General features: G+C 38.0%; 1 protein-coding gene and 2 long non-coding RNA genes across 22 annotated transcripts in view; 2 read left to right on the top strand and 1 right to left on the bottom strand.

Annotated features, from left to right (window-relative positions):
* The window catches only part of MAD2L1 (mitotic arrest deficient 2 like 1), a 46810-nt gene extending 34785 nt beyond the window's left edge, over positions 1-12025 (top strand). For 14 of the 20 annotated variants that reach the window (XM_082389713.1, XM_082389703.1, XM_082389711.1 and 11 more), the window contains one exon: positions 951-12025. The gene's annotated coding sequence lies outside the window, so the exon portion shown is untranslated. The remainder of the gene's footprint in view (positions 1-950) is intronic. The other 6 variants (XM_082389712.1, XM_082389706.1, XM_082389716.1 and 3 more) reach the window with 6 other exon arrangements.
* The window catches only part of LOC309627634, a 1075643-nt gene that overhangs the window by 967360 nt on the left and 88290 nt on the right, over positions 1-19993 (bottom strand). The window lies entirely within an intron of this gene.
* LOC309627625 overlaps positions 1-19993 on the top strand; it is a 308607-nt gene that overhangs the window by 278077 nt on the left and 10537 nt on the right. The gene's annotated exons all lie outside the window — the stretch shown is intronic.

Below are 19993 nucleotides of genomic sequence, written 5' to 3'. Positions count from 1 at the left end.
GCCACAGCAATGAAGACACAACGCAGCCAAAAATAAATAAATTTATAAAAAATAATAATAATAAATATAAATCAGAAATGAAAGAAAAGGAACTTTCATTCTATTCTTAAATAATGAAATCCATGTCACTGCACAGGGTCTTTGAGAGTTCTATGGTGAGGAAGCAATTTAAAGCCTGAAAGAGTAAAACAAATCACTTGGCAGGTAACTCCCGGTGATTTCTGGTGTGGTTTTCCACTCCGTAAACACTGTTTTGCACTTTGCTTCTGGGTTTCCACCACCATGCAGCCTTGCCTCTGATCACTGCCTCGCAGGACCCCCCTCAGAGGGGAGGCAGCAGTGGGAGGCAAACATAAAGGCAAACAACCCCACTGCTCTGGAACAGCTCTGGCTATTGAACTGACAAAAGGAAATGAAAAATCTGTTTGTTAAACTGACGTGTGAGAGAACAGTGATCATAGCAATTCTTAACATACATAGTAAAATTATTTTTAATATATTAAGCACCAATGTTTATAACTATACTTACTTTTATTCTTATGAGTCTATGTGAGGGTAAGCATTTCAAAGGAGGAACGTAAGGCAAGTACTTTGCCTAAGATGTACAATCTAGTGAGTGTCAAGGCAGAAACTAGAAGGCCTTCAATATTCTCAGATGGAAACATAATGAAAGTCAACACTGTGCAATGCACTGACGGATATATACAATCCAAGCCAAGCAATGTGTCTAAAAACATTTTTCTCTGCTCTTTTGCTTGGGCACCTGCTTTCTGTAGGGTGTCCCCCATGACAGTGCACTTCATGCTCACTCAGGGGGCACAGCCTTCTCTACCCAGAAGGCCCAGAAGAACAGCAGCCACACCAGTGTGGTGCACTTGCTCACGGTAAGGTAGGTTTGATCGCGCCCATCACCATCAGCAGAATCTACATTTAGATTTTTCTCCATACAGGGCATGAACATCCCTATGGAATTAAGATGAGCCACTTCCAGCTACTGTGCTCCTGCAGCGGGGACCGTAGGACTCCACCTCTCCTTCCGCCCTCCAGGAGGCCTGCCTCCTGAAGCAGGAGTCCCAAGAGATTCAAGCCCGGTTTATCGTGAAACCCAAGCACTCAGCCAGGATCCAAGCCAGGAATCAGCAGGGAAAGGTAAGCCCCTTCCCTTCCTGCAAGTGTCTTCTCTTGGCTCTTGTCTCTACTCCTGAAAGCAAACTCATGACATACAGCCGATTCTCCAGGTAGGAGTGGGAGGGGCAGTATAGGCAGGCACCAACACCCACCCAGAATCAAGCTCAGAGAAACCCCGAAGGTCTGAAATCAAGACCCAACTCACTTCTAGGAAAGTTGTTATTTTTTTTTTTTTAATTCCTCTAGGTAGACATCTCCCTTCTCTGTATCCCCAGAGCTCTCCCCACATATAATTATGTCTTTACACATCTGTGTGTCTTATTAGAACATGAGCTTCTTATGGCCTGGGAACACATCTTCCCCATCCTAGGGTTTTGTCTAGCATCTCATGCCCTCACAGGAGGTGGTTAGATGACTGTATGGCTTAGACAAGACTTGGAATCTGTTCTGGGCTTAGGCTGAAGTGGCCTTGGGGGTTCTGGTTAGAACTGAACTCTCAGTTTTACCCCCATAGCAACCTCACTTTCCACGTATGCTTCAGACCCAGGTTGCGACTGGAACTGGACTGAATATTTTCAGTTGGGGTTTTTTAAAATCTTCCCTCTTGCAATTTTTTTTCCCCTGCCATTCCAATATTGTCCCATCAATATTTCTTTCTCTGAATAAAATGTGTTATTAATTTGGGAAGTATTTGGGCCAGAACAGAATTTCTACTTAAAGTATTTTTATTGTTATGATTATTATTCTCTAAGCACAAAGTTTCAAAAATTTTATTTTTTAATATTCAAACCCTAATTTGAGCATGAGGAAACACTAACCTAAATCTTACCAGGACTGTTTAAGAAAGATGAGGTTATAAAGTTAGCTTGTTTAATAGTCCCCATATTTTTTCATGGCTATAGCATACACTTTTAATGGTCACAGAGGCAACATGAACTCTAATATCAAACAATGTACATTATGAAAGGTCCAACTAAGCCTGAAAATATCTTTGATTAAGTATAGGACTCAATGTCTATTTTGCTTTCTGTCTATGCTCATGGAGTAGCTGGATATATAGCTTTGTAGCAAGGGATATAGAGCACTCTTTTTAAGAGCATTCTTATTAAAGCTGAACAATGAATGAATACATTTGGATAGTTTTAGAAATAATACAATCAGGTTAAGAGTAGGGAAACCAGGTTGCACAAAACAACTCAACCTATAGAAACATGTATCTTAAACATTTGTACATGTTAATGTAGAAGAATCTCCTCCTGGATGTAAGAATGTATTTGCTTTCTTCATTCTCTCCTTTTAGAATGATGGAGGTATGCATGTCAGGGCAGGAAGAGCCTAAGGTAGAGTGGTGGCATTCCTTCATGACTGCATATCTTCTGGAGGCTGCAAAATCAAATGGAGAATGGGAGTGGGGTCTGCTTTGGTTGGGGGAGACCGATGTCTAGGCTGCCGTCGGCCCTCTGAGGGGGGAGATTACCTTTATCAAGGCTGCTACGAGCCATGTCTGTGTTGAGCAGTACATTACATTATGTAGTCCAATGAGGTGTAGGTAGCATCATTTATGTTAACTTTGAGAAACCAAAGCTCAAAGAGTTTTAAGTAACCTATCCAACTAAGTGGCAGAACAGGAGCCTTCTGGTTCTCTCATCCAGCACAAGTGCTTCGCCCACATGAGTGGACATGGTGACGCACTCACTATGTCTCAGAAAAGACAAGTGGATGGGCGTTTAAGGATATTTTGTAAAATGTTGCCCATCTGTTTATTTTTCTACAACTTGGCTCCTCTGTTGACTTTTTTTAGTTGGTTATTTAAGCAGGTTTTTTAAGCAAATGTTAAACGGGTTACTTAAGCAAATATCAGGAAAACATTCATAGCTACGCAGTAGAAACTTTGAACTTAGCTTTTCATTGCTGATCACTTATTTTTGAAAAGCCCTTTGTCAGCATTCCTTTGACAGGGGCTGTTGGGTAGTTAAAAATCATCTCTGGGTAGCTGGGTAGGGTGTTACAGGAAGATGGCCACCTGGCATCTTACCATATAGCCAGCATTTAATGACTACTTCCCAAGGACCCTGACTGCAGAAAGTCATCTATGGAGCTGCTTGAGGGTTGTGGCCTACCAGAGGAGAGGTCCAGAGGATGGCTGAAAAGTGGGGTCAGGCAGGATGTGTCATGAAAGGCAGATCCTTTTGATGGGAAAAAAGTTGACCACGGTTGGGTGCTCAGAAAGCCAAACAGGAAATCTAAGAGTGGGAAGAAGCCTACTACAAAAGTAAATGATTACCAAACTCTGCAAACTCTTGATTTGAATACCAAATCTTTTTGGCTTTTAAAATGAGATTTGACACCTGAATCCACTGATAATACTTAACAGCAGGAAACTTGTATAATACAGGTTAAGTGACTCATGACACAGTGCAGAGGCAGTAGATAGCACTGTCTGGGGAATACTGTCACTCGGAGAATCAGCCCTGAGTCTAATCAAGCCTCTAGGTTTAACTACTGGTTTGCAGGATATGGTGAAGAAGAATATATTAACACCACAAGGATGCAATTAGCCAATTTCAGAATGTGGGAAATTCTATACAAGAAATGACTCAGTTTCTCTCTCTTGCAGCCACTGCAACGAACATGCTGTAAAATGTAAATGGTGGAAATCAGGTTAAATGAACTAAACTAATATTAGTAATAATCTCTCTTCTTCCTTAGGTTCAGGCCAGAAGACAGTTAAGAGGAGTTCAGTCAAAAACTGGGCCTTCTGGTGAAGCTCCAGCACTCGTGAGGACAACCAGTGCCCAGCTCCACCACCCACAAAGCCAAAACAGCTCTTTGGAGTTTCTCTCGAGGATGTGTGAGATAATGACCACCCGCCCACCCCGATTCTGGTAGGTCCCATCTTGGTCTTCTGTAGCCCTCCTGAGGAGGGGAGCTCTGAGAGGGCAAGTGTTCTCATCCAAATCTATCCTCAAGTGGAGAAGTCATTAGACAGCCCCTGGCTTTGACTGAGTTTTATTAATATTACTTCAAAGAATAAGATCTGATTTAGGTACTGCAGAGTCATAAGGCAAATACAACAGGAAAAGATACTCTTGTCCATTCCACTGGTTTCAGCAAAGACCCACCTACACCTGCTCAGATCAATTAAAATGGGCTCCGTGTGTATGAATCTGAGAGTCCACCTCACCCTCATATTCTCTCCTCATCTCCTTCCTTGGACTCCACACTCAGTCTCAAGTCTCCTTCAGCTGAGTTTACTCAATCTTATGACTCAAAATATCTCACATAGATTTCATTTGTAATTCAAGTGCTTAAGCATAAAGACTCATCCCCTGGCAAATATGAGTCATTTAATCCTGACAGACTGCATCAGATGAAAGTCACAGTTTGACCTGTGTTATCTCAAATTAGCGTACTGAATTGTCAGTGCTCTCCAAGCACTATACCACATGCAGGGAATCTTATGCTATATGTGAAGAAATTTATCACACTACTGATAGTTACATGCTAGCTACTACCCCAGTCCTTGCACTTATCACAGCAAATTTAGGGGGTAACTATGATTATCATCTTCCCCACTTCATAAATGAAAAACAAAAAAGCCTCAGTAAAGTATGTGCTGTGCCTGAAGTCATATAGCAGATGAGTAGCGTAACGGATTCCAGATTCCTTGGATTACCTGACTCCAATACCTGTTACCTCTCTACCCTGTCAGCAGAGGACATGAAGACACAGCAAAAGGAAATGAAAGACAGATGAGAAGGGAATCTGATCAGAGAAGGAGGAGAGGGGTTTTGAGCCTGTTTTAAAAGAGGGGAGGAAATACAGGAAGTAGAAATGGGGTATACAGTCACTGAAAGGAGAATAAACAAATGGGAAATTAGTATGGCAAAAAGATTTCTACACTTCGTAAAGAGCATCTATAATAGGGAATAATGAGAAAGGAACAGTGAAGGAGGAGAGGGTGATTCTACAAAGGCCTCAAAGCAGAGAAGTTTGATTTAACGGTGTAAATTTACTAAAAAGGAAAATCTGATTAAACGAGTGTTTAAAATGTTTCAGTGTATGAATGTAAAATGGATTGTTGGGTAGAAAATATATTTGGAAACACTGAAAAAAAATTTCAAATGGACTTCAGTCCTTCCAGCTCTAGCACTGTACCCTCATACACCCCAGGTCTGTCAAAAAGGGGGCAAGCTTGTGCTCCGGGCTTGCAGATAGGAAATGCCACATAGTTTTCTTTTCTTCCCTATAGCATATGCTTTCCTTTATCAATCAAAAAGGGCCTCTCACAGAAGGCATATTCAGAAAATCAGCCAGTATAAAATCATGCAGAGCCCTAAAGGAGAAACTAAACTCTGGGGACAAAGTGAACTTGGATGATGAATCCATTCTTATGGTAGCATCCATCTTAAAGGTAGGGAAAGTTCTAGCATTATCCACACACAGAGTAACTCTGAAGCTACATGACTGGTCCTTCATCATGACTGCCCAAGAACCATAACAGGCATAATATAAAAACACTTGACAAAGTCAAAATTGAAGGAAGCTACTTTGGGTGTTAAAAGCCCCACAATGTTAGATATACTTTCCTTTTTCATCACACAACGCCCTCCCCATCTTCATTCCTGAACACTCCATGCAAAAGAATAAAAATAATAAATTTCAAAACACACACTTACACATACAGAGTGTTTACCAAAACAAGCTTCCTGCTTTTGATGACTTCCTCGCCACCTTCCTAATGAAGACAAGGTTCATATTAAAGAAAATTCATATTAAGCTTTTGGAAATAGTTACACAAGTTTACCGCAGTAAGTAAACATTTGCCTTACGATGAATCAAAAAATGCTCAGTGAGGACACCTGATCCCTTCATCATCCTTCCTTCCCCTGTCTCTTAATGCCTTTTACTTTAAAATTAGTGTAGGGATGACTCGACCCTTTGTTCCTCCTTTTACCACCTTTGGCATCCTTTGTTGATATTTGTTGTTTAACCCACCACCCGTGGTTATAGTTACATGGTAACCAGCTCCTACCACATGCCTCTTCTTATAAATCTGACTTTTAAAGTGGGTACAGCAGTGAAAATCAGTTTGGAATTCTGAAAATTCAATAGATTTATACAAAAATAGATTGAGTTTGAAATGATACAGCTAAATCACAAGTGTCTAGTTACATTTCTACCAGGGGAATAACAGAACAGAAAAATTTAATCAATCCATGTTGGTACTTGTTAGCAGCTCTGAACAAAAATATGTTAATGTAGTAATGACTGTAAACAGGTTATTAAAATTATCTTAGAAACTCAGTAACATTTGGTCTTTCCTTGTCCCCTATTAATGTCTGATTGTAATTCGATTATATGATAAATAGCAACAGTTCAGAAATGACTTAGAGTTGACCCCTACTACACTAGCACCATAATAATGCACACTAGGTATGCAAATAGCAAGATGAGTATTGCCCTCTGTAAGGTGCACACATGGAACTGACGTGATTTTCTAGCAAAAGTTAGTAGGCTCTTGCCTATTTCCATGTTATAAGCACAGACTAGCAAGAGGGTAGCTACTCATGGGTACAGTTCCTAGACATTCACAATGTTTTCTCTTCCTAAAGTTGACTGATCTTGGTGGGGAATCAAACTTTGCAACCTTGGCTTTGATAATACCATGTGTCAAACTAACCAGAGAGTTGGTCTAAATCAGAAATGAATGTATCATCAGTACCACATTGAGTTTGCCATTAAACTATCTATAAACAGAGGTCCAACAGCAAATACCCCTGGCATATTCTGCACGTGTCATCTTCTGGTCTAACCACACTCAGCCTCACCAATGGACTCTACAGAACAGGGTCCAGGAAAGAGAGGAGACACACACTTCAAGTGCATGTAGTTTGGTACACATGAGGCAAAGGCCCTGCTGCACCCTCCCAGACTCCCAGAACCAGCCAAAGCTGGAGTGCTTCCTCTCTCCACGTACATTGGGGCCACTTCTTAGGAAACACAGTGAAAACCTAATGATCGTGAGTGGATATTGTATACCAATAACACAGTAAAGGTACGAGAGGACTGAGACTTTGGCCATTGTCTCCACTGCTCTGTCCCCAGGACTCAAAAGAGTGCCTGGCACAAACAGCAGCTCAATAAAAGTAACACTTACTGGATTATAATCATGACAGTTGCCTAGAAGCGTCTCCTGAACAAGCTACTATTAAGAGAAGTCGGGCTACATGTTAAGACCAGTGGAAGCAAGGTGTGCTTTTGAAACTAGCAAGGCAATGCAATAATTTCCCCTCAGTCTTACACAGAAGATTACGACTTCATAAATTTTAATAGGCCCAATTCTATGATATTAAGACTTGTTCATCAGCCCTCTAAAGTTATGAATTTTCCAGGCGTCCACTTAGGAAGCTTACATTTGCATATCTCTAGCCCTGATACTCAGAGGCCTGAAGTTGCAATATATCCAAATTTTCAATTTCCTTTTTTGGGAGGACGTGTTCCATTCAAGGAGTTGTAAGGGGTAACATGTAGTTACCCACTGGGGATTTTGATATATTTCTAACACCTACTGCTTAAAAGTCTGCAGAACTGAACTTTTATATAGTTAAAAAAAGGAAGACTGAAGCTATTATTAGAGTAGTTTTTTTCCCAAGGACCATACATACCTCAAGTCAGAAAGCCCAGTTCTCTCTTAATACGTGTGCAAGAGCATGTGGAGGTGTGTTTTTTGGTTATTTTTTGTTTCAGAACTTTTTTTGCTTGAATTAAGAGCAAACACTGTGTCTAAAGTAAACAAGCAAAATGGGTATGTCCATTTCTTTTCAAGAAACTAATAGGATTTAGGATTTAGGATTTAGGATGAGTCACCAGACCTTGTCAGTTTGTGCTAGCGTGCTAACATGAGTAAGTTCCAGGTGATAGACGGGGCTTTAGCGTCATTCTCACTACAGCCTAGACTACTTTTATGCTTCTAATTTTACGCTTCTAATTTTAGTTAGAGAAAATCCAAGCAATGCTTCTGGATGTGCAAGTCTGTGGATAATCAGAGCCAAGCTCTGTGTGGATCACAGTTTGTGTAGTTGAGAAGGAAGTGGGGACTGAACTGAATTTTTCAACTAAATGTTTTCTCTGTAATTCCTCCAACATATTTATCAGAAAAATAATATATATTTTTTATCTGTGTAAGGATTTTCTTCGAAATATCCAAGGAAGTGTATTTTCAGCCAGTCTCTATGATAAATGGCTTGGTGTTACTGATCAAGGGAATGAGGAGGAGAATATAACTGCAACCCAGAGGTAATCATGCAATACCCTTAGGAAAATATTAGCTTATAATTTACAGCTTTGTCCACTAAAATAATGACCAATGTCAAAGGGTTTCACTTGATCATACCCAGGAAGCCAGTTTAAAAATAGATGCATGCCTTACTGTTGATATTGAATTCGTGTTTTCTCCTCATCTTATTAATATGGAATCCTTGACCATTTTACACCTTCTGAATACATGGAACTGCTGGAGATGAAATCCATTGGTCTAAAAAGAGATGCTAAAGGATCAATCTGCCAGTGGTATGATCTTAACTTTGTCAAACACATAACTAACCAGAGAAGTTCTTACCTGGTTCAGGAATTAAATTCAATGAAACATTTTTGTATGCATTCATTCCTGGAACTCTGTGAGAGTGGACTGTGTACATGGTATACAAAGTACTCTGTTCTCTTTGTCTTTGTCTTTCCACTTCCTAAGCAAAATGACTTGCTTTGTTTAGAAGTATATTCTTCTGTCTTTAGTCTTTTAGACCAGCTGCCAAAAGCAATGTAGTTCTCTTGTGATACCTTTTTGGAGTGTTACGCAACATTCCTCATCCAATCAGATGACAGCTTACAATTTATCAGTGTGTAGAGCCCCAAGCATTGTTTGCCTGCCTAATTCTGGCAGCTCAGAATTATAAAACAACTTCACAAAAAAGGTAATGAGATCTCTCATTTTTATGCCTTGTGGGGCAGAGTCCCCACTTTGAACCTGAAGTTTGCGGTATTAACTCTGATGGACCAGTTTTTTAAAGTGCACATTTTAATTGCATTCCCCTGGAGTGGCAGAGTCCTACTCTGGTGGGGTATGGGAAGGTGGGTTGTTAAGCCAGAAATTGAGAGCTGCTGAGTCACTTCTCCTTTCTCATCCAGGAGACTAAACAGTAGAGAGATGAGAGTAGGATGATATGATAGAAAAGAACCTTGGGCTTTGGAGTCTGAGAGCCAAGGTTCAACTCTCAGCCTAATCACTAAGGGATGTGTAAACTTGGGCAGGGTTTCCAAGCCATGGTTGCATCACTGCACAATGATGACAACGCCTAGCTGCTCTGGTCACTGCTGGCACATCCTAGGTGGCTTGGGCAATATGAGTACCCATGGCTCCACACATACTGGCCTCGCTCTGCCAGTTGTGGCTCATTCAGAAAATTACTTGTCTACTATTTTGCCTCCACTGCAGGATGAAGAAACTAGTAAAAGATTTCAGAACATCCTAATAGAGCCACAACGTGCCTAATAAGAACACAGCTCTTCCCCAAGCTTACCCAGAGCAAGCATGAGGCAAGGCAATGCAGTCAGACAAACACATCACATGTTTTCTCTCCAGCTGCTTCCTTCCACAGAAATCTCTGCTTCCCACATTTCAGGTATTTCTTAAGTGAATTTCACAAGTTTTTGTGTATTGGATACTTTATAAATTTTCAGATGTTATACATAAATTATATCTCAATAAAACTGGAAAAGTTCTTAAATAAAAATAAATAAAATTTAATAAGAGAATATACATCTTTGCCCCAAATATCCTATGTGGGTTACCTGAAAATTATCCTAGTTTTAAGGATGTAACCATCATTACAAAAATGTTAGCTATTTAAATTTGGCCACAAATTATAATTTTAGCCCACTGATTAAAAGAATTTTAAAATCTGTGCCCTAAGTACTCTTGAAAGTATCAGTTATCTCATAGAGAAAACTAGTGTGTGTGTGTATATATATATATATATATATATATATATTTATATTTATATTTATATATATATTTATTTATTTATTTATTTTAATCAAGTCTGAATTTTTCTCAGAATTATTCTGCATTTTTGTTAGAGCCAAGATCACATATGAAATGTGATTTATAACTATGCCATAAAATAACACCCCATTTTTTGCCCTTTCGTGTTACAGATTTCTTTTGTACAGTTTCTCACTGAAAACTGCCTCAAGATATTTGGAGAAGATATCACTTCCCTCTTTGAAGAGAGCTCAGTGAGTTGCGATACCAGTGATATCACTGATAACAGTGAGAAGGCTGCAGGTACTGTGAATACTTAATTAGCTTTGATGACAAAGACAGCAAGGCTGCCAGGGGTCATGGGAGGTCCTTAGACTGTGCTGTCCTGGAGCCCAAAGCACATCGCAAGGGCAATGATTTCCATCTGCTCCAGGTCAGGGGAGGTTTCACACTGTTGTGAAACCAAAGAAAGGATAAGACAGGTCTGACTTCAAGAAGTTGCTAGTACAGCATTAGGAGACATCACGGTATAATACAGCATTTGAGAATGTTTTCAAACAAAACTTTAAATGGGATGCATATATATCAGATGTGCTCTGGCTGAAACTAGAGTGAGGGGCCCAGAGCGCTGCCTGGTTTATTCCCCTCTCTCTCCTTTTTCTGGTCAGTGGTCCCTGAGGTACCACAGGTTCCCAGTGCCTTTGAAATAGGTTGAAGAGAACCAGCACCACTGAGAAAACAAGGACTTGACTTAATGTCAAACAGCCTTTCCAGACTATAACCTCATGTGCCTCTATTTACCAACTGCATTAACTTCGGCCAGTTATTCTAGCTCAGTTTCAGTTTCTTCATCTCTAAAATGTGAATAAAAATAATGTCTAAATCTAAGGATTGTTGTAAAGATTAAATGAGATCATGGATGTAAAATAAATTTGTAAAAAAGCAATGAACAGGGCTAGTAGAAGTTCCCAGGAGACTAGAGCTAGTGCTATTTGAGCCTATCTAATCACAGCTAACTGGTAGCAGTCCATTTTATAAGGCAGCATTTAGATTCAGAACCTGAGGGCATGTATCATGAGTCCCTTCACATTTTTAACATTTCTTGGTTTTATGACATTTACCTCATTGCTTTGAGGAAATCTTTAGGAAAATCCATTTAATCAGGCATTTAGATGAGCCTAATATCTGAGAATATGCTTATACTAAGACAACTGTTTGTTTTTTATTTCATCAGTGACAACAAAACAACCTCTTGAATCCAAGCCAGTGAGAGTGATAGTGATTTACAAAAAGGCACAACTGCAGGATGATGCCAAGGCCCCATCTAGCATGGGTCCACCCAGCTACCTGTCTACAATTTTCTAAGTCCCTGAAGATGATAATCTCCATAATCACACTTGACCCTTCCTTTTGCTTTATTTGGCTACCTGTCTACAATTTTCTAAGTCACTGAAGATTAGAATCTCCATAGTTACACTTGACCCTTCCTTTTTCTTTATTTCCTATAATATCTCACTTGAGAACTCTTTTTACAAAACATTTGCATGATTTTGTTGAGTCTGGATTAAATCCTCAGATCCTATCCAGAAATAAATGAATTTCTTGGCAGAAGAATGAACATGAGGCACCTTAAACCAAGAAAACCACTTTAGATCACTGAATGAAAAATAAGACCTTCCAAGGGCCCAGCTCATCCCATTTGAGTTTTTCTTTTTCTTGATCCCATATATGCCTGTTTGAGAAAATCTACCCACAAAGTATCTCTTCTATCTTCTATTTCTACCATATTATACTATAGTTTTTGTATTGTATTGTACATTTTTATATTGATACAATAAAAATGGGTTAGACAACCATTTTATTTGCTTATGATTCATAGTAACACTTTGGTGGAGGCTCATCTGGCAGTTTGGGTGTCAATTAAGATCACTTATGCACCTACAGTCAGTTGGCAGCTCAACTGGAGCTAACTTACGTGTCTGCTGGTTGCTGTTGGCTCTGGGTTGATCCCCATGTCTTCAACAAGCTGGCCAGCCTTCTTCATATGGTGGAAGAAGAGCTCCCAATAGCACGAGAGGATTTTCAAGAGTCAATGTAGGAGAGTACTCCACACAAAAGACTACAAAGACAATGAGTTATTCATTATTTACTGAGGGCTATTACTGTAATCTACCACACATGAAAATCATAACTCAGGACAGCATTACTACCACACACATCATTGTATTCATCAGCTTTTAACCGTCCGTTCTTTAGACCAGCACTTCCCAAGGGGTATTAGGAAGTGTGGTAGAAAATATCTTTGAAATAATAATTGATTTTTTCCTCAGATATTTCTTGCCTTTACCCTCTCCCTGTCTTAAGCTGTCTTAAGAGACAGATCATTTCCTCAGGGAACAGAAGTTACAGAAGAATTTGAGGAAAAGAGAGCTCTTTGTTGCTTATCAGTTTTGAAAGAGAAATAATAGGAGGTAAAGAAAAGCTGAAAACAACTAATTTGTCAATTGTAACCCACAGAGGAAATTCTTGCCATGTGGAAATGGTCAATAATGTTAGTTTTTCCCTCAGGATACTCAAGCATAATGTATCATTGAGAAAGTCAATTTATTAATTTTTAGAAAAGATCCTAGGAACTGATAAACTATAAAAGAATCCAATTGTCTAATGCAGAATGAACAAAAGGCAATTGGACTCTCTGATATTGGTCTTTACCATTGCTGGTAAGATTTGTGTAATCATCAATCAACCTGCACTTAGCATGTAATTAAGGTTAAACATTTTCAAAAGTAAAGCAAAACGGGACTTCCCTGGTGGTCCAGTGGGTAAGGCTCCGTTCCACTGCAGTGGGCCCAGGTTCAATCCCTGGTGGGGGAACTAGATCCTGTATGCATGCCACAACTAAGAGTCCACATGCCTCAACTAAGAAGTCCACATGCTGCAACTAAGAAGTCCACATGTTGCAACAAAGAGCCTGTGTGTTGCAACAAAGAGCCTGTGTGCCACAACTAAGACCCGGTGCAGCCAAAATAAATAAATAAACAATAAATTAATTAATTAAAAAAGAAAAGTAAAGCAAAGATGCTGAGGATGAAAATCTTATTTTATTCCAGAAAGAAAGCTATTCATAGGCTACCTTTATGAGAAAACGAATTCTCTTTATGGTGATTAATTACTATGATATATTGAATGGAATATATATATATATACACACACACACATATATACATATATATATATATATATATTCAATTCTTTATTCCACAAAAGCAGCATGTAAGAATTTGGGGGATGGAGTATATATTTGTATAAAAAACCATCTTTTTTCAAAAAGCATTGGGCGATGCCTTTCATATTTCTCTATAATTCTTTCCATGCTAGTCAAATGAGCCAATAAGTACTCTAAAGATCTGTAATGAATGCTGACTCTATTTTCCATTTTTATGCTTTACATGTCCACAGCATAACTGGTGCTAGGAAGAAATTGATTTCTTTTTGGCCTTGGGTCTAAATGCCAGTATTCATTTGGTCGGCTACATCTTTCCAGGGAATGGAATCATTCCTTTGTCATGCAAAAGAAACTACTAGAAAACAAAATTGTCGAAGGAGAGTTATAGTTTCCTAAAATGGAAAAAGAGAAACTACTTTGTGAGAGTGGGAGTTTTTCCAAAATGTAGAGGTATAAAACTAGTTGGAAATGTAAAATAAGACAAAACAATACTGACTTCAGGATAATGGATACTTCTGTAGATGGAAGGAAGGGAATGGGATAGAGGAAAAGTGAAAAAGAAACTTCAAGCATACGTATATTATTTTATTAAAGATTTTTAAATGCTAACATTCTGCCATAATGCTTCAATTTTTTTAAGAAATAAAATGTTAACAGGTAATTTTATTACATAAATACCCACAACATACTCATGCATACACACACATATATATACATATGTTTTTATATATAAACATATAAAACATTATTCAATGAATAAATAAGACTACAGAAATTTTTATCATTCAGCATCTTATTCTTTTCCTTAACATATGTTTTTGTGATTTCTGTAAACTGATACATGTAGGCCCAATTCACTCAGTCTAGTTGCTGTATAGTAGTATTCCATTATATGAATAATTCATTAATCAAGTATATATATGTGTCTATCTTGATCAAACTTTCTAGAGGCTTGCCCAGTTACTAGCTTTCAAAAGAACAGATTTTAAAAATTATCTCATTAGTGTTTTTCCCAGGTTAATAATTTGTATGTTGTTTTTTATAATTTCATTGCTTCAACTTTCTTACTGTTCTTTTGATTTCTTCATCTAGCTTCTTGGATTAAATGCTAGCTCATTTATTTGTAATAAATATATTTAAGACTATTCATAACTTCTAGGTACTGCTTTAGCTACATCTCATAAATTTTTTTATTTTTATTAGTATTTTAGTTTTTCAATCATCATTCAGTTAATACATTTTATAATTTTCTTTGTGAATTATTCTTTAATCCATTCATTGTTGAGGCTTTTTATTTTTTCAGGTTTTCCAACCTGTAGGATTCTCATTACTATTTGTAATACTTAATTTCTAATTTAGTTGCAGAGTGACCAGATAATATGTGAATAATTGTGATTCTTTATGACTGAAAGTATACAGTAAATTTTAAACATTTAAAATGTTGAATGCATGTTTTAGAAGAATGCATATTTTCTGTTGGGTTCTCTTTTGGGTACAGAGATATATATATTTAAAATCATGCTATATGTGTTACTCAAATCCTCTCTGTATATTCTCCAAATAAGTAGTTTCTAAGAGAGGTGCTAAATTCTGCCATTATTATAATAAGTTTGTCAATTTTATTTTGCAGTTCTGAGTTTTTGTAGTTTTTTTGTTTTTTGGGTGTTTTACAGTTTAAGTCTATATTTAGTATACACAAATTTATAATTTTTATACTCTTTTCAAATATTCTTTATTCATGTTAATGCTTTTGCAAATTCTAGTTTGAGTGATATTGTTATACCATCTCTTTTTTGGTCCATATATGCCTGGCACACCTCTTTTTCTTTTTTTCTTTTTAAATTTTCTGTTTTAGGGTGGGTGTGCATGGGTGTGGCAGTGAATGTGTGTGTTTGTGTCAGTGTCTACTATAAAGAGCATACAACTGATTTTTTTATATCCAAGCTAATAATTTGATTTTTAATTTAATCACAGTCATGTAATCCGTTTACATTTATTGTCACTATAATGTATTCGGAGTTAACACTGACCATTTTATTTCATGGTTTAGTTTCATCAGCGATTTCTCATGGCTTCATTTCTCCTCCTTTCCTAACTTTTCTTGGATTGGTAAACTGTAGATTAGTCTTTTCCCTATTGATTTTTATGTATACATATTAAAATTTCTCAGCCATTATTTCTTTGAATATGCTGCTAAAACATTCCTCTTTATCTTTTGCTAGAATCCCATTAAAATTCCATTTAACAAGGATTCTTGAGGAACACCATATCTCAACAACTTTTTCAATCTTTTTCTTTATGCTGCATCCTGGGTACAATTCTTAGTTCTCTCTTCCAGTTTATTAAGTCTTTAAGTTTATTCATTCCAGAGTTTATACTTTCAGTTTTATGACTTTTTTAATGCTGATACATTTTCTAGGGTTACTAATTGGATCTTTTTCCTGTTCATATGATTTTATATATATTTTTTAAATTTTATTTATTTATTTATTTATTTTTGGCTGCGTTGGGTCTTTGTTGCTGTGTGCAGGCTTTCTCTGGTCACTGCGAGCGGGGGCTGCTCTTCATTGTGGTGCGCGGGCTTCTCATTGCACTGGCTTCTCTTGTTGTACAGCACAGGCTCTAGGCGCGTGGGCTTCAGTAGTTGTGGCACATGGACTCAGTAGTTGTGGCTCACGGGCTCTAGAGCGCAGGCTCAGCAGTTGTGGGGCATGGTTTTAGTTGCTCTGTGGCATGTGGGATCTTCCCGGACCAGGGCTCGAACCCGTGTCCCCTGCATTGGCAGGTGGATTCTTACCCACTGTGCCACCAGGGAAGCCCTGATTTTATATTTTTTTAATAGAGATTATTCCTTCCTTTTCCTCTTTGATTCTGGTACCAAGAAATAGGATGCTTCTGGGGGTGGGATGAATTGGGAGATTGGGATTAACATACGTACACTATTGATACTATGTATAAAATAGATAACTAATGAGAATCCACTGTATAGCACAGAGAACTCTACTCAGTGCTCTGTGGTGACCTGAATGGGAAGGAAATCCAAAAAAGAGGGGATATGTGTATACGTATAGCTGATTTACTTTGCTGTATAGTAGAAATTAACATAACATTGTAAGGCAACTATACTCCAATAAAAATTAAAAAAAAAAAAAAAAAGAAGTAGGATGCTTCTGTAACAAATACCTAAAAACGTGGAAGGAGCTTTGCAACTGGGTAGTGAGTAGAGGCTGGAAGAGTTTTTGAGATGCATGCTAGGAAAAGCCTGGATTGCTGTGAAGGCAATATTGGTAGAACTATAGACATTAGAGGTGATTCTAGTAAGGGTTCAGAAAGTAAAGAAGAGAGCTTGAGAGACAGTCTGTATCTTCTTAGAGAATACATAAATAATCATGAACAGAATGTTAGTAGAAATATGGATGTTAAAGGTCATTCTGGTGAGGTCTCAGATGGAAATGAAGAACATGTTATAGGAAACTGTAAGAAAAATAACCATGTTATAAAGGGCAAAGAACTTGGCTGATCTGGTGTTCTAGTGTTTTGTGGAAGATAGAACTCGCAAGCAGTAAAAATGAGTATTTAGTTCAGTGGCAGTGATTCCCACTACTCGGTCTTCCAGCTCACTGATCCATTCCTTTGGATCATTTAGTCTACTGCTGATTCCTTCTAGTGTATTTTTCATTTCAGTTATTGTATTCTTCACCTCTGTTTGGTTTTTCTTTATATTTTCTCTTTGTTAAAAACGTCTAACTTCTCACTCTGTGCATCCATTCATACTGTGGAGAACAGTATGGAGGTTTCTCAAAAAACTAAAAATAGAACTACCGTATGACCCAGCAATTTCACTCCTGGGTATATATCTGAAAAAAACAAAATCACTAACTCGAAAAGTACATGCACCTCAATGTTCATAGCAGTATTAATTACAATTGCCAAGACATGGAAGCAACCTAAGTGTCCATCGACAGATGAATGGAATGTACATACATAAAATGGAATACTACTCAGCCATAAAAAAGAATGAAATTTTGCCATTTGCAGCAACATGGATGGACCTGGGGGGCATTATACTAAGTGAAGTAAGTCAGACAAAGACAAATACTGCATGATATCACTTATACGTGGAATCTAAAAAATACAACAGACTAGTGAATAAAACAAAAAAGCAGCAGACTCACAGATATAGAGAACAAACTAGTGATTACAAGTGGGGAGGGGGGGGAGGAGCATGATAGGGATAGGGAATTAATAGGTACAAGCTATTAGGTATAAAATAAGCTACAAGAATATATTGTACAACATGGGAAATATAGCAAATATTTTATAATAACTATAAATGGAATATAACCTTTACAAATTGTGAATCATTATTATTATTATACAACTGTAACTTATATAATATTATATAGCAACTATACTTCAATTAAAAAATAAAATTTAAAAAAATGGGTCTTTAGCTGAGGAGATTGCTGAGCAAAACTGTTAAAGGAGCAGCGTGGTTTCTCCTGACTGCTTATAGTAAAATGAAAGAAGAGGGAGATGAACTGAAGAAGGAATTGTTAAGCAAAAAGGAACCAGAACTTGAAGACTTAGAATATTCTCAGTCTACCCGTTTTACAAAATATGAGAAAGCTTGTTCTGAAGAAAACACTGAGGGTATGGCTAAACAACCATTTGAAAGGAAGATTAGCAGGGATTAGAATCACAAATTTATTCGGCTACCTCAGCAAAAACCAGGAATAGAGATGGGATTTTACTAGCAGAAACACTGCCAGTTAAGGAGACTGAGACAGGATGAAATGAAAGAAGGCTGTCAAACTTCTTAGATTCTACAAGATGGGACCATAGAACTTCTTAGATTCTACAAGATGGGACCATAGAGCTATTTGGTTGCAAATGTACACTATTCTTTAAGAAAAGGGAAGAATGACTCCAAAGGCCATTCAGAGATCATCAGGGCTGCCTCTACAGCTTCAAAGAGTGGCACCATCACCTTGGTTTCAACAGGCCATACAGCCTCCAACTGAAGCCTTGGAGATGAGACCCCTACCTGGTAGAGCCACAGGACTGCCACCCCAGTGGGTCCAGAAGGTGGGGCATGGAGCCAAAGAGGATTATTCCCAAGCCTTAAAACCTAATGGAATTTGCCTTGCTGGGTTTTGGATTTGCTTGGGACCTGTCACCCCATCCTTCTTTCTTATTTCTTTCTTTTGGAGTGGGAATGTCTATGTCTTCCCATCACTGTATTTCAAAAGCACATAAATTGTCTGGTATCACAGTTTCACAGCTGGAGAGGAATTTTTGTTTCAGGATGAACTGCACCTTGAGTCTCATCCATATCTGATTTAGATGATATTTAGATTAGACTTTGTACTTAAGACTTAGAGTTGATGCTAGAATGAGTTAATAAGGCTTTTGGGGCTGTTGGGACAGAATGAATGTGTTTTGCACATGATAAAGACAAGAATTTGGAGCAGCTAGAGGCATATTGCTTTGAACTGAACTGTGTCCCCTCCCCAATTTTATATGTTGAAACCCTAATCCCCCATGTGACTGTATTGGAGATAGAGCCTTTAAGAAGATGATTAAGCTTAAATGAAGTCAGAAGGGTGGTAATCTGATATACTGGAACTGGTGTCTCTATAAAGGAGGAAGAGACATCAGATTCTCTCTCTCTCTCTCTCTCTCTCTCTCTCTCTCTCTGACATGTGAGGACAAAGTGAGAAGGTAGCCCTCTGCAAGCTAGGGAGAGAACCCTCACCTGCCAGGACCTTGATCTTGGACTTCCAAGCCTCCAGAACTGTGAGAAAATAAATTTCTGTTGTTTAAGCCATCCAGTCTATGGTATTACATTATGGCAGCCTGAGCAGACTAAGACAGGATTTTAAACAGACTTAAAGTCATTTTAAGACTGCTTAACTTTTTTCATTTTTATCTGGAATGAATTCATCTTCAACTGGTTATTTTTTTACTGTCTTCATATCTCTCATATATTTTATTTTAGTTTGATGGCTCACCTTGAATAAAATTTTTTAAAGCTCTTTCTCTGCCCTTGCCATTCTCATTTAATGTTCTTCAGCTGCCCACTATCTAGCCTCCTGAAGCTACTAGCTTAAAGAAAGATTTTTTTACATCAGTAGCACAGAGCTTCATCAGCATGAATATTGGGAATATCAGAGTCAGTCCCATTGCTTCAAGGCTAAGTCTACTTCCTGTTTCATAAATGGTTCCCTAGGCAGTTTTTCGGTGTTTTTGGCCTACTTTATTTATAACAACTTAGGATTTTCTGGTCTCTAGTTAGTAGATCAGAGCTATATACTAGGTAGTCACAGCTCCTGGATTGCACACTTGCATCATTATATGATTGTATTAATCATGTCTTATTTTTTGTATTCTGATGCTTTGACATCTGAGACTTTGCTAGCTTGAAAGAACTGCCCTTCCCAGTGTTAGCCAATTCTTAGAGATAATAAACAACTCTCCCTTGCATGCACCTTTCAAATGTAAACCAAACAATCCAGAACCCATATCCCCAACCACCTCCTTTTTTGGTCTCTTACAGTCTAGGCCAATATCCCCTTGTCCCAATCACTCCAAAG

This window comes from Balaenoptera borealis, assembly GCF_965194805.1.
Source record: "Balaenoptera borealis genome assembly, chromosome: 4".
In the NCBI taxonomy this organism is placed as follows: Eukaryota; Metazoa; Chordata; class Mammalia; order Artiodactyla; family Balaenopteridae; genus Balaenoptera; species Balaenoptera borealis.
Note: the sequence above shows the minus strand (reverse complement) of the source record. Positions and strands in the feature narration are given on the sequence as shown.